Consider the following 16,442-nt stretch of genomic DNA (forward strand, 5'->3'; position numbering starts at 1 on the left):
GACTATCCTACCATTACTTGGAAATGAAAGGTGGACCTGAACCTTCTCACAATTCAGTTGTCTTGCACCTGGAAAAATTGTTCATTTATATATAAAAAAGATCATATATAGTATGTACATATATACCATATATATAAAATAAATATATATACAGATACACATATATAAACTGCATAGACCGGCATTGCCTCCAACAGAAATGTACTTCAATTGTGGTCCAGACAATATTTTTAAAAGATTTTAAAGAGTGGTTCATGATTTAAGTTGCCAGCCTTGAGACGTTATGCATGCATGCTTAGTACACTGTAAAGATCAGACTGTTTAACTAGCTTGAATTCAGTCTGTAAAAATGGAAATATCCTAGATATGGAGACACTTTTGCAAGTTTTGGTTTCATAGATTTTAATTCCGAAAGCATAAGCTATTTAAACTTGTATTCTGAAGTGAACGTCTGTTAAGTTAGGTAGGACATAGAAAGTTCATTGGAAATATTAAGAATATTTTCTGTTTGATCAAATATTATATCAAAGCTTTTATTTCCTGAGTCAGGGATAGAAATACAGTGGTTAAGTTTCACATTCAATAAATCATCTACCAGTTTAGTAGCTTGACTGATTCCCATCTTCTGGAATAAACTGCTTTTATTAATCTTTGAACAACTTAACTAACCAAATAACTTATTTCTCACTTAAAGGAAAGTTTTTCTCTCCAGTCTGCACTGCATGTAAATGTCCATCATTGGTGGGAATTTTTTTAGTAGGGTCAGGGCAGAACAGACGTTCCAATACCAGAATTGTCTGAATGCATCTCTCTAGATTCATACGGTATCTTTACAACAATAATCACAATAAAGATTCAAGCTGAAAATGCAGTCATTGATTTATTTCGCCTGGCTTTTAAAGACAATTAGGGAAGTTAAAGTACTGACCAAAGCACTGTAGGTTTTTGTGTTCAGTATCTCTACCTTTAGAGCTACTGCTTGGTAGAAAGAGCATCTGATTAAGGTGCTTTATGAGAAGGCTTATGTCTCTGAGCTCCACCTATAGCCTATAAAGCAATAGACTTTCCCAAAGATTGAGTCCAGGTGAGAGTCAAAAGTATATGGTCCAAGGAACATTCAGAATAAATAACCAATGTCAATGGACTATGAAGGGAAATAAAGACAACTAGCTGTTTAATCTAGGTGTGTAAAGTTTGAACATTTCTCTGAAAGCTTGCATTTAGAATTACTTTTATTTTATAGAAAAAGAAAATAAAAGTCTGCTTTCAGAAAAAGAGCTTATGAATTTTAGTATGCAAGGCACTGCTGACATCATCGATAGAGTCGCTAAAAAGGAAGTAAGCAGTCAACTCAGGTAAATTATGATCTCACAGTGAAGAACTGGAGAGGAGCCTGAACCCAAACCTCTGTGTAGAGATCAGTATACTTTAAAGTTGCTTTGCATTTCTTCAGTTTAGGAACTCTTAGCCAGACCATCCCCACAGCAAAATGAGCCAGAATATGTATTTTAAACCAATTTTTACTTACATATCAAGATTTTGTGGCTCACGATCATCTCTATTAAAGTTTTTTGCTTTGTTTTGAGTGATCAAAGAAAGCATGGCACAGCAGAATTCCTGGTGAAGGGATAAATGTCCTTACTGGTACGAAACTTTGTACTTGTGCGCTCAAAGCAAAAGGGTGCTTGCCAGAGTCAAGAGTGATTAAATACCAACTAAAGACTTCAGGATTAGGCCCTGAGGAAAATTTAGAAAGATATTTATCATTATCTGGTAACTTCTTCAGAATGAAATAGAAACTCTTTTGCAACAATGCAAAGGAAAACCTTAATGAAAGGGTACCTCTTTTTATTGCTTTTAGAAATGTTTGCAAACAGGCTTTTCCAGTGGCTGTGATCCTTAAGATGAGAGCCAATGAAACTTCCTCCCAGGGCATAACAGTGATAGCATGAATTGTCCTTATTAATTTTCCTATGCATGAATATTGCAGTCCTGATTGTGCTGTTTAGAAGTGAAAAGCTTTGGGACAAATGTAGCCCCAAGTCTGGTATCTTTTACTTTGACAGGGAAGCAGTGTCTGTTCCCTGTCGTGTGGTTTGAGTGAGGGTACCTCTGACAGAGTCTTCTTCCATGGAGTACTTAAAAATGCTGAAGCATAAGAGCCAGAGCCTCAGATTTCCTCTCCTGTGGAAATACAAATGGGTGGAAAACTGGTGGAGGTTACATCTTGAATTGTCTCTTGAACAGAATTGTCCAAAAATGATTCCATGGAGAAAGCTGGTTTTGACTCTGAGAGATTAGGCAATTCTTCTCCATGAATCTCTAGGATACATAAAAGGCTTGGATGACCCACACAGATGTCCTGTACAGCAGTGCTCTTGTGCCTTCTCCTTGTTTCTGCCCCAAATCTCTGCCAGACTTCTCAGTCAGCACGTTTGCAGGTGAAGGTGATCAAAGTCCAGGTTTCCTGGGAAGCTCTTCCTTCTCCTGATCCAGTTTTAGGATTTACCTGGTGAACTGGATAGGAGAGCTGATCTAGCTGAAAAGAAATCGCCTCCTCTTGTGCTGGGTTGGATTTCAGCTAGATGAGCTCCCCAAACCTCTGCCTGATGGTGCTAGTCCAGTGTAAAATCAGCTAGAAACATGTGACAAGGCTTAAGAAAGAGATTTAAGTCCTAGGTTGCTATAGGATTTTACCCCTTTAGTGTTCAGTGTCTTTTCTGCCTAAGAACAACTTGTCTTTCTCTTGACTTGCCCCCAGCCTGTTTTGTTTTTACCCACAGAACAGTGCAAGTAGATACTGAAATATTTTGCAAGTTAAGCAGCATGTAATATACTGCGTAAGTGTCATATGAAATAGATGAGATCAATGCAGCATCCTTTTACTCTGCTATGAATCAGCTCCAGCACAACCCGTCTGGAAGTGCCTTTACAGTATCTGGCCTTCTTGCCCCTATAAGCATGAGAAGACCTCTGTCTTCTTCGCTCTACTGGAAGTTTTGAATCTCAGCGTTGTCTCTCTGCATCCTATAAGCAAGCCAGAGAGACACCTGAAGAAAATCACAGGCAGCAATTCCTGCAGTCATGATGGTTTTTTAACCTTCGCTCCCAGTCCTTGCAAAACTGGGTAACATTTAGTGATCCAACAAGTCTGACATCATAGCCCCTGTATCAGAAATAAAATGTCAAAACATTAATATATTCTTATCAGGGATGAAGGACATTGAAACGCTGGAGAAGTTGAAAAAAAATGGGAGTATTGTTTACCAACAAAATAAATCAAGCTGCCTGAGTTACCTGACCTTCAATTGCAAATCTTCCCGAGAAGTTTTGAGAGCTTTTGTAATAGCCTTATCTTGCCTGCTGTGCTAGGGGAAATTAGAATAGTTAGGCATTTTTTATACCTATTTGGTCCTCCAGCTGCAACATAAGTCAATTTATATTTTTCCTAAATTTAAAATACTCTAGTCCATCTGGTTTTTATTCAGTGGCGGCTTTAAAGAAATACCACTAGAAGGCAAGATGACAGCTGTAAGCCATTTGAATTTTGGGACTTCAGTCCTGCAGATGTTGAGGTTGATGAGAAATTACTGACTCCAGTGGTACTGAAACAAGCCTTAAAAATCCTTTCTTTTCAACAAATACTTAAAAATTCCCCTAAAATCCTTAAATATGAAAAAGAAGCTATTGAATTTAAGCTAACATGCTATGAATAACTGTTAAATGTAATTAACAGAAATTATATATATTGTCAATGAGTTTTATAAAAGAAGAAGATGCAAGTATCCCATCACATGTCCTTCTGAAATTGTGTGGAGTTCCCCAATATAAACAGCAGATCTTACCAATTCTGTGATAGTTAAATAAAATATTTCAACTTTTATATATATATATACACACATATGTCCATGCCTACACATAGACACAGATTTACCTCTACATTAACAATATAGATGGAGTGCTGAGCAAATGTGGAAGAGCTGAATTTGATTCTTAATACTGTTTTATTGTTCCCTAGAGCTTTAAAAAACACTTTAAAAAATACCTAATGCAGTCCTACAGCCAGAGGCTTTGAGCTTGTCAGATGCCATAAACAAAGCCACAGTGGTCCTGGTCAGTACTTGAATGAGAGGCCTCAGAGGCAAGAAAGAAGTCTGTGGGACGCATGTATTTTCTGCTTTTAATCCTGCTGCTATTTCAGTCTCCCACAGAAGTTCTTGTATTTCAGTTTGTTCTCATCGTGAAACCTTTGTTTCCTTTTCTCCTTATATTTTAAAAAGAAAATTGTATACAAACAGTGGGAAAAATCCTAAATTACCAGCTCATTTTTTATTCTAAACATTACTTGCACAAGGCTTCAAAGGAAATAATAAGCAGTGTTTGAAATAAGGCCTTTAGCATTTGGCTCATTGTTTAAAGGATGCTGTGGATAACGTTTCAATTACCAAGTTGCTGTGGCCTCAACCTGGAATCGTTTCCCTTTAATTTTGTCCCACAAGTGCACATAGCTGTGATAGCACTTTTTGTTACATTTATACAGTATTCATTGTTTTACAAGTCCCTAAACATACTTCATCAGGCATACAGCCTGTTGATACATTAAAAGGTTTCCTCCTGCAAGAAGTGGGCATTATTAAGCCTTGGAAAAATAAGACTCTGTTAACAGAGTGAAGGGGAAAGGCCCCAATATGTTGGCTGTTGAAATCAGCCCGAACTTTTCCACCCTGATGAGAGTCCAAATTCGCCGTGTCTTCACGCAATTGTGCCTCGGGGTTGATGCGGGAACCACAACAAGGGGGAGCCAACTCCTGGCCTTGGAGGAAAATCTCAGCTCAGCCTGCACCTCAGACCCAGTTCAAGCACGTACTTTCCAAGAGTGACTAGGTCCTGCTGTACTCTCCCGGATCTTACATACGTTACTGAAGATGTCCATGGAGAGGATATCTGAGTTTCAACACAAGTTTTGGAGGCTTCATCCTGATGGAACATCCTAATGCATGGCAGGGCAGGCCTGTAAGTCATCCCTGTCTCTACAGCAACACCCTTTAAATCCCCAGCCCGGTGGATCAGGCCCAAAAGCCATAGACTTTTGTGTCTGATAGATCCTTGGGGGCAGATCCTGTTGGCCACAAACCCAGCGGAGAGGGCTGTCCGTCAGGGCTAGCTGGCTCCTGCACAGCCCAGGGGTAGTGACACCACCTTCCAGGGAGGTCGCATGAGGCCCCGTTCATATCGAAGTGACGTCCCTGGGGCTTGGGAAAACATAGTGATGGGCTGTCTAAGTGGGGGCGAAAAGTCAGACAGGGTGGGCTGTGGAGATGTTCCTTGTCCCATTTGTCTTTTCTCTTGCTGTTGGTCCCTGAGCTAATCCAGCTGCTGGTGGGAGTGGAGCCATCAGAGGCACAGGCAAGGGATGCAGAGGGGAGCATCATCCTTGGATCTAAGAGGGGGAAGGGGATCCCACTCAACAGACTCCTGTTTGTGAAATCCTGAGAGACCCTCGGTTACTGATGAAATCCTGCATGTGGCGATTGCAGTGCCCCGTGGGGTCTGGCATTCGAGACCAGACAGCTCTTATAAGCTAGCACAAACCGCAGATGAGCCCATTGGTTTTGGTAGGCTTCTGCAGGACTGACTCATTTATTTGATGGATGGTTGCACAGCTAATATTTTTCTAAGGAGCTAGATCTGTAATGGGTAGGGTATGGCACAGTTATACGGCTTGACTCTGTAGCGGATGAAATTTCCCAAGTGATTTGGGGAAAAGCGTTTCTTTAGTTTCTGTGATTTTGAAGTAGTCTGTATAAAAGTTTCCATCACCACTGTTAATCATGCATATTTTAATAGCTGTGTGCCCAGTACGTTAGGTGACTACATAGGATAGTAGTAGCTAATGATGATCATTATAGCTAGTTGCATTTTTCAAAAAAAGTTGAAGACTAATACCTATACAGAGACACATGCACACACATATTCTGGGAAAGTTTTTCAGTGACTATTTTATTATTTTATTTTGCAAGTAATAGTTAATTCTCATTTTGGTCCAGTTTCTCCATTTATCCTGTGTCTGATGATCTACCTGTTGCTAAATAGGAGCATCACTGCAGTTCCTGACGACAGTGCACTAGGGAAGATGTGCTCAGGAGAGCAACCCAGGAAGGTGATGGAGATGGGGAGATAATCAACCTCACAGGCCACCTGCTTGCATTTCCAAACATAAAATTTTGAGATTCAGAGAAAATGTTTTGTCTTTCAGGTTTTCATATTTCATAGAAGAATCAAATGGGGCGTGAAAAGCAGACCTTGGAAAATTAACCAAAGTCTTAATTTTTTGCAAAAAGACTGCTTCAGTAGGAATATTTTCATCAAGCTGTTAAAAGCATAACCCCCCTGCTGATTGAATATAGTGCTCTGCTCTGAATTGTAAAAATGAGTATGATTCTTAGAGATTTGCATATATACTAAAGATACAAGTCAGGTTCCAACAGAAGTTTGCCTTTATGCAAGATGTCAGTCCCTTGAACTCCACTGAAAGCTCTTCCTGCCAGGCAATGCCTGGGAGATCTGCTTCCAGCTCTTAATTTTCCTTTTGGCTAATCTCTCTGTTAGTTAATAAGAAGCTATTTACACTGCATTACCAAGATACTACTGTCAATATTAAAATATAACTGATCCTCAAATTCACCATTTATATCTGCCACAAAGTAAAGCGTACATTATTTTTTTGTAACGCTTGCTTCGATTGAGAAGTGTTTTGCATGATGTTCCTTACATTTACTTATGCTAATGATATTCTTGCAATTCCCTTCGTAATATAAAATAGTTAATTATCAATCATGACAATCCTGCTATGGGTTTGGATAGAGTATTTAATGCCTCTGTTTATTAACCCTGTTTTCAGTGAACAAAAACCATGACTGTTTTCTCTTAGTTACTGTTGCTTTGGAAACTAGTTACATGTCTTCATTTGTAAACGACTATTCTTTCAAAAAAGAGAGTTAAAAGAATCTAGGTTTTTCCTTCCTTCCTTCCTTCCTTCCTTCCTTCCTTTCTTTCTCTATTACAATTAATATGCTATATCTAAGAGCTCTATTTCAAATCGGTGGGCTACAGCTTCTGAGCCTTCTGAGTCAGCCTTCTTAAAGCTAATTAGCTGATAATTCAATTTAGAGCAGGCATTTATCAGCAGAAACTTATAAGCGGAGAGGAAGGATGGTGTAACAACTAATGAAGTCTTGTTCTGAGTTCTTTACCAGCCTTCCTCACTGACCTTAGCAAATCTCTGTTTAAATACTTTTATTCTCTTTTCTTGTGTCTGGTTTATCTAGAGAAGAATAATTTTGAGTAAGGACTGTCACTGTACATGAGAATGACTTCAAAGTGCTGCTGTCCTGACAGTATTCTTCAAAGATGTTTCTTGTTGCCTTTGAGTCAGTAAGAGGTCACCAGAGTTTTCCCCAACATAACCAGGCTGGAAGGGTCCACTGTTACTTAAGCTCTTGCAAGTAAGAAGGTAGAAAGCATGGAAAAATCTTTCAGATTCCATGATAATACAGTCCCCACTATAAAATCTTAATGCAATATATTTGTGATTATTTAATTGTAGATTTTAAATGGCATTTTTGTTTGTTTGTTTAAGATGTATCTGTCTAATTCATGAGAGTGAGAAGGAACTTACATGGATATCGATTCAGTCCATGTAATTTTTAAAAATAGTTGTTGTGAAACAGAAAATGTAGAACAGGTACACATCCATCCCATGACCTATCCTTTAAATACACTGTTAGAAACACATCTTTATCTAGCATCCAGTAACTGTCTCATTAACTCTAAAAAACTGTTAGGGTGTTTTGTCTTCTGTAGTGTACTCAGAAGTACTGTTATTTTTACATTGGAAGGCAGCAGGGAGTCTGATTTTAGTACTACCTGTTCACCAGGATGCAAGATTTCTGGCATTAACCTGAAGAATGTTGTTTTATTGGAATTTATGTCAGGTATTGAAATGCTTTTGAAAGTTACCAAGCTGACAACTCTGGAGACTGTCATCCTGTATTTATCTGTTGGACAGATACAACACTGGCAGTGTTGTATCTCCAGCTGCCCCGTATGGTTCCTTTGCCATCTACTCCAGCCAGATGTAGAAGGTCCACCCTTAAAAAGGAGAGAGGCAGCCTTCATGACTTCATACTGAAAAGCAGTAACAATTCTGCAGTGCTTCTAAATGCTAAAATCCTCTATTGGAATGACACTCAAATCACCACGTTTATTTTCATCTAAGTCTTGACTGGCACCAGTTGAGCTGGTAACTAAGTCCACTAAAATAAGAGATTTTTCTCCCTACTCTTGTATAGTCAATAGACAGAGGTCAGTTCTGCCAGAGGAAAATTCAGAGCAGGAGCCTAAATTTAGGTGCTGCAAATCTCTAATGTCACTCCCCACTCCCTATCAAATTTTGAGTTGAGTATGCCTACAAGAGACTTGCAGCTTATCCCACCAGTCTCCCTACAACCCCTGGAAGTGCATTACTTTTGGGCATTCTCCTAAACTACCTGAAAGGAGGTTGTAGCGAGTGGGGGTCGGTCTCTTCTCCCAAGGAACAAGTGATAGGATGAGAGGAAACAGCCTCAAGTTGCTCCAGGGGAGGTTTAGATTGGATATTAGGCAAAATTTCTTCACCGAAAGGGTTGTCAAGCACTGGAACAGGCTGCCCAGGGAAGTGGTGGAGTCACCGTCCCTGGAGGTATTTAAAAGACTTGTAGTTGTGGCACTTAGGGACATGGTTTAGTGGTGGGGTTGGTAGTGTTAGGTTAGCGGTTGGACTTGACAATCTTCAAGGTCTTTTCCAACCTAAATGATTCTATGATTCTAAACCCACAAGGCTCCAGTCCTCTCCCCAGGAAACATCTGTACGAGAGAAGAGTTACACGGATAATGCTGGTCTTGAGAATACACTTTTCCATTTCCAGCTCCCAAAAGACCTCAGCAGAGGAACACCTTGGTACTTTTTTAATATTCTGGAGCAAAGTATTTGCATTTCTCTGAGTATTGCCCAGGACACTGATACTAATGACTAGTACATCCTTATAGGATTGGTATATTTTAATTTTACACAGCTATTCTGAATCTGTAATACAAGAGAGATTAAATTTAAAGCAAAGCAAAGTATTAATTTAAAATATGCCCAGTAAACACTATTGTAAATATTTAATAACAGCCTGCTGATAAAAGTTAAAGAAAACCTTTAAGCTTATATCTGAAAGTCATTTAGCTAACAAGCCGTAGACACTAGCAGTTACCTAGTCCATATGATCAGGGACACAGAATTTGCACACAATATCTGCAAACAGGTTGCATTCATGGGAGGTGGGATATTAATGATGGGCTGGGGAAGAGTGAATCCATTTCTGTTTAATCCCTTCCTTGAGGTCCCCTCGAAGGGAGCAGGAAGGGACTGGGACTGGGGTTTCCATTGAGATTTCTAGCCCCTTTGTGACTTCTGATCCCAAATTTATTCAAGACAGAGGTTGATCCTCATAGACTGCTCTCCCTTGTGTGGAAATGTTAATGTCCCTTCTACAGTCTTCTCCTCTCTCAGTGGTAAACTTGGCTCATTTGTCATGGCTTGTCTAAACTACTAGCAAATCTTTACTGTAGTGAGAGGTAAAATGCTCTTTCTACCCTGGCAATGTGTAGAATTCATCCTGAAACCTTTCTCTACAGGGCACCTTATATTTACTGCAAACATGTGTACGACATGGGATTAGAGCTGCATCTCGTTATTAGCTCTCTCTTGGGACTGGAGGGTTTGATAATGAGTTTGGGATGGCTAATTCCCAAACCTTGTCCTTAAACGGTACAGTGATGCTACTACATTTGCATACATGTGCTCATTCCCTAGCACATAGCCCATTCACTCCCTGCCACACTTCTTTGATAATTAGCCTCGACTTTCTTAAGAAAATTTCATTTTACTAGTTTATTATTACTAGTATCCATTTCAATTTACTAGTACAAGATACATGCAAACAAGATTATGAACCAAGCTTTCAGAAGTCTGGCTATTGGATTGCAGCATGTGACATATAAGCATCAGACATTGAAGACAGCAGCTTGAAGTTGTAACAATCATACTTACTGTTCCTTTCTCAAATAATAATTCTTAATTTCTGTTTAGGATCTATATACCCACGTATTTCACAGAAAATATTTTGTTAGTCTTTGAACTGCAAACTCCTCAGGTCTCCAGAGGAACATACTTTAAAGGATGAAACTAGATGTTCTTGTGAAAGCTGAAATCCGCAGTATTTTAAAGATTTCCTTTCCTAAAAATATGCCTCTTGATCTATTGTGAATCAGATATCTCAGTCTATCCACTCCCCACTTGCTGCACTAATAAAAAATAAAAATAAAATAAAAATTAAAAATACATTCCAAATGTATTAGAGATTTCTTCAACAGCACAACAGAGTAGACAGTATTAAGTTATTCTTTTACAAGCATTAGCTACAGAAACTTTGAAATTAAGGAAAAAAATGACCTTCAGCTTAATATTCCCAGCAAAGGTAATGAACAGCTTCCTGGGGATAAGAATATATTGACCTCATCCACATTTAAGGCCCCTTTTCACCTCAGTCAGCTTGGCAGAATAGTCAAGGGTTTTTGTATAAATTATCTCTTTTTGTTCCTCTTCCAAGGACTAGCACTTACTGTTCTGGGCCTAAATTCTGACTTCCTCAGAAGAAAGGTAATTATAAAGTGTTTGGAAAGTATTTAGCACATTATGCTTGTTGCTACAAATGAAAAACATGCCTAGATACACCTAATTGGGTGAAACATGCAGTTTTGCACACAAAACGGTTTTGCATGCTGATGTTGAGGGAGATGTAACATATTGAATGTCAGACAAAAAAAAAAGTGTTGCCCCAAAATAATTTTCATCAAACAACAGGGAACAAAGTATGTGTCTCAGATTTTCTCTTTTGGCCTGTGTTTGACCAGAAGTCACTGGGTAGCAAAAGATGCCGAGTGACACAGAATCTTAAGGGAAAAGCCCAAATGCCGAGAAGAGGAAGCAGAGAGGCCTTCACTTCCAGCATGTTCTAGAGCTTGTAAAAAATGCAGTCAGAGCCTTTTTTCTTTTGGGGGGGGCGGGGGGGGGATAAAAAGATCTTCGAGAAATGTCTACTCTGGTTATACTTTGCCTCTTAACAGTGCACCAGGACTTCTTGCGCCAGCTGCCTAAAATCATTCTGCCTCCTCAGCACAACCTAAGCATCACAGTGTTCTCCCTAAAACAAAAGGCCTAACAGTTTTAGAAAATATTAACTTTTCACATATCTTTTGATTATTTCTAGCTAGAGGTGAAAAAAACCCAAAGCCACATATGTGCAAAGAGCTGTGATGGTGGTTGAGATCCCTAGCAAGAAGTTGTGTAATTATTTAATGCCTAAAGGCAACTGCTATCTCACAAGATCATTATTAGAGCCATAGACAAGACATCATATACCACTTTCTTGGAAAGCTTTCTGAAACAGCATCATACTTTTCGAATTGTAAATAAAGATATAAACAAATAATGTGCAAGTAAATAAAAAAAAATTATTAATTTACATATCTGATGGAACATATTTTTTCATTTCCAAGTGGTAGGTAGTGAGGTTCAACTCCCAGTGAGTGGAGACCAAGACAACACAAAGGGCTGAGACCAGAAACTTAGAAAAATCCAGAGTGCTAGTGTTTTTTAATGACAATAATATACTTTCCTGACATTTCATGACTTGCTTTTGTAACTGTAACTCCTACTTCCAGCTTTACCTCCTGGAACATATTTTGTGTCTGCTAAGTTGCGACAATATTGCTTCAAATTAAAAGGTGCTGCTTTAACCTAAAATCGGTCTTAACAGAGTTTTGTTTGTGGTCGTGGTATTTTCCTCAGGTTTAATTGTACTGCATTTAGTTTGATGTTTTGAAATATGATTCACATCACCTTTGTACAGTTAATCTAAGACAGTTTGATAGTTCATCAGCAATTAGAAGACAGAAGGCCATAGGCCTATATTAAACAAGTGAGTGATGCAAGTATGAAGCAATGTCACCATAGCAACTCGGCTTGCACACAGGATGCTGTATTTAACCTTGGGGAGCTCTTAAAACTCTTCATTCCTGAAATAGCTAAACACTATGTGGTAATGGGGATGCGCCTTCAGTGCTGTAGCAGTAGATTTGTCTTAGAAATGTGCAAACGCTTTGGCCCGATATAACTTCTACCTAAGAAACCAACAGTGTATGAGCTTTCAAACTGATGTGCCTCATGGAAATCATGACTTGCTGTTATAAATGTGCAAGATTGCTTGCTCTTTTTGGAAGTGGGAGGGAGCTATCTGTAGACCTTATTGCAGTAAGACAGAAGCATCTTCACAGGAAAATATTTCCAGGAATTACTGTTAGAGTTCTGTTCCATTTTCCTCTTGCTAGTCCACACACACCCTTCTATCTGCACAGTTACTATGAGCTTTGTCAGGAAAAGGAGGAAAAATGCATATGCTTTTGTGTTTGTCTTGCAGGTTTGAATTTTCCAGCTCCTAGTAAACTAGCCATGTGGATGATATTAATTAGAAATGTGAATCTATATGCCCTGAAGTCAGATAGAAGTCATGTGAATTAGCCTCACTAGAGGGTCATGCTGCTAGTAAAAAAAGCTCTAGGCAGCCAATTTTTGCTAAAACCAACATTTCAATAACCTTTGGTAAGGACACATAGCAGTTTTAGAGGTGTAAGACCATAAGATCAAAATGAATTTTTAGAAGAAACAAAATAAGTGGTAAGTTTGAACACTGCATGGTTACTGCCTCCTCTCCGTGGTCAGGGTAATGCTTCACCGTTTCCCCTTTCACCTTAAGATTGACTAGTATGATAAAATACCTAGGACAAGAGGCCAGATTCACTGGAGGACTTGTTCCTAATGACCTTTCAGGGTGCCTAAACCACATATCATTAAGGGTTTCATAAAGCCCTCCTGAGCTACTTTAGGTGTCTACAACCCCTTGGCACCTCAGTTTCCAGTGGTAATGTGCCCCAGGTTCTTACTTTTCTGCAGAAACAATTGATATTGAACCATCCAGTGTCCGCCTCTTACTATGCTCTGGCAAGACTTGCAAATGAGTATCTTACCTGTAGGATAGAAGTGCTGATGTTTTTATGTAACATGATCTTTTGGGGAGAATCACTCATTTGGGACAAGGAGATGTGAAGGTCTGTCAATAAAAGAGACACATTTATGGATACCTAAATTCCACGGGAAGATTTAACAGAAAAGCCCCATTTAGCCTTTTAAGGTAATTATTAGGCAGGTTTACAAATAAGTGAGAAAACAATGGTGTTCGTAACATACAAGAGAGAAAAAGAAGAGTTACAGAGTTACAGAGTTCTATCATAGCTGACATCATAGTGTGGATTTCAACTATATAACTAAGAGAAATGTATAAGGGGACTTGTGTTAAATGCTGTTTTTTCCACACCCTGCTATTGCACTGCTGTTCAGGAGCATGTGCTTGTATTATATTTTAGTAACCTGTCTGAACAGAAAATTAAAAACTCTCCAATCTAGTTAAGTGGGTTTTATAGAATTTCACAACCAGAAACTCTGGCATGAAAGTGGAAAAATGCTGAAAAACAATCTGGTAAATAAGAGAGGAAAAAAAAGCATGAATACTTTTAAAATTTCTACCAAGTATCAAAATCAGGTTACAAGACTAGCTGAAAGTATTTTGGCCAGTCCATCAGTTTCCAAGTCAGTAATCTGTAGAAGCTGTGGGTTCATTTAAGAGTCAGGTCCTGTGCCTAGTGAAGTCAGAAGCCAGAGGTTCCCCACTGACTTCAGCAGGGGAGAAAGGTAAACCTCTTTTAGGAGGGATAAATGTTGAGAAATTCCAGCTTCAAGACAAATAGCTTTTGGCCCAGCTCTTCAGTAAGGTACAGTCCTGTTATTTGCTGTGCTGCTCCAGTGACAAACTTCTCAGTGGATGGCTGGGATTAGAGACTCTTGTAATGGGGCCAGAGACGCCCATCTGCCAGTCTGACCGCCCTGCTGGGACATGGGCTTCTTGACTAATCCAAAAACCTTAGGCACAGTGGAAAGACTGTTGAGGCATATCCAGTCCCTGACTGTGACTCATGCTATTCATGTTACTCATCCATGTGGGCACTAATGAAGTGACTGTGAGGTTCTGGGAACACAGGGGACGGAGTCCAGGTCACAAGTGATGCTTGCCAATACTCCCATTTGACTGCAGAGGCCTACGCTGGGTCATATGAGTCATGAATTTGAATGTAGGTCTTTACTAATAGTGTTGGCATTGGGCTTCAGCTTTCTTAAAAATAACATCCTGCTTTTTAAAGGTGGAATGGTGGGAAGAGGGGGGCTGTAACAGGGAAACTGATACCGGTGCTCAAACTTTGGGAGAAAGACTTTGATCTAGGGTTAAAAAGATGTGCACTCAGTCTCCAGAGGAGTCAATTACAGAGTTTCAAATGCTGTTTGAAATGTTATGTGTCATTCACAGTATTGCAGAGACCGGCAAAATGTCTACTCTAATCCTCAGACTGACCTTCAGGTTTTTTCAATAGAACAACTGCAGATCAGACCATGACTTCAGGCTATTTAAAATTATTATTTTAAAACGTTAAAACTGCTTGCAAAACATTGTCTGAATTCAAGCAAGGATGTATAAAATAAATAATATTGTCTCATAAATTCATAGAATCACAGAATGGTTGAGGCTGGAAGAGACCTCAGGAGGTCTCTAGTCCAAGTCCCCTACTCAAGCAGGGTCAGCTACAGCAGGTTGCTCAGGGCCATGTCCATTCAGGTTTTGAGGGTCGCCAAGATAAAGACTCTACACCTTTCTGGGAAACTTGTTTGGCTACCTTCACAGGAAAAAAAAAAAAAAAGTTTTCACTTGTTTTTAAATGTAATTTCCTATATTTCAGCTTGTGACCATTGCCTCTCAGCCTGTCACTGGATACCATTGAGAAGAGTCTGGCTCCATCTTCTTTACTCCCTTCCATTGCATAACTTTTCTGGAAAGGTGGATGTTAGGAAAAGGGGTCATAACTATAATGCTAAGAAAAATGTCATTTCCCTGGATAAGGGCTGGGCACTACCACAGCCACCAGGGTGGTTTACCCACAGCCAAGTAAAGTAAGTGCTGAACCCCCTCCTCTGAATGTCATTGTTATTGAGTGACTGCCAAGAATAATTTTCAGTGATTCGCATTAAGCTGGAGGGGCACGTCACATGGAGTCCCATTTCTTCTAGGTATTTTTATTAGTAATTGAACAATGAAATTCAATTAATACGTTTAGAAAATCTACAGACAATATGAAGGGAGAAGTTGCTCCTACGGTGGTGACAGGATCAGAACTGGAAATGAAATGAGTCTGAAAAATTAGACATCATCTGAAATTAAAAGCAGATGAAATTCAACAAAGACAAATGCAAATAGACAAATGTAACAGGAGTGACTTTACACGGAAAAGGATCTGGGGGTTGTAGTGAATCACAAACTGGCTATGAGTAACAACGTGATATTTTTACAAAAAAAAAAAAGATCTTGGTCAAAGACACATTCATAGGAATATTGCACGCAACCCTTGGGAAGTAATTATTCTGCTCTACTTGGGAGCCAACTGGATCTCAGACCACTGTGTCCACTTTTAGACACCACATTTTAAAGATGATGATGATTTGGAGAAAATCCAGAGGAGGCTGCAAAGGATGCTAAAGGGTTTACAAAACACAATCCATAAAGAAAGGTAACTCCATTCCTTTAGGCTACAAAAAGGAAGATTAAAAGGGGACGGGATAAGTCTTCTAGTATGTAAAAAAGTCATTATAAAAAGAATAATGATCGGCTGTTTTTTAAGACCAGCAAGGAAGGACAAGAAGAAATTATTGCAACTAAATATTGTCTGCTCTAAATTGCATTATTAGTGTAATCTTTTAAGAAGGAATATTTTGGCTGTTGAAGTACTGGAGTGGCTCTCAAGAATACATCTGAATGTCTTTTATTGGATGTGTTTTAAGGACAGTTCACACCAACACCTGTTGGGGACAGTGCAGGGGAGGGACAGGGCAGCCTCCGGTTGTCCTTCCCCGATCTGTGTCTCTGTGGTTTTAGGTCAATGAGTCTCAAAGGGAATTAAGTGCATCCTTTTTCATAGCATAGACAAATGTAAATTCTGGTTCCTATACAGAACACACGAGTGTCCTTGGGGAGGGAAAGGTTCATGTTTTACCGGTCTCTAGATGGGATAAGGATCTATAAGCAGGAACAAAAGAAACATTTGCTAGTGTATAATTGCGGTTTATAAAATCTACTAATGCTGTGCTGAAGGCAGTCCTAGAGGGCTCCTGAGGTAGACTAGATTTCTGCCAGCAAACC

Source organism: Aquila chrysaetos, chromosome 5, assembly GCF_900496995.4.
Source record: "Aquila chrysaetos chrysaetos chromosome 5, bAquChr1.4, whole genome shotgun sequence".
NCBI lineage: Eukaryota > Metazoa > Chordata > Aves > Accipitriformes > Accipitridae > Aquila > Aquila chrysaetos.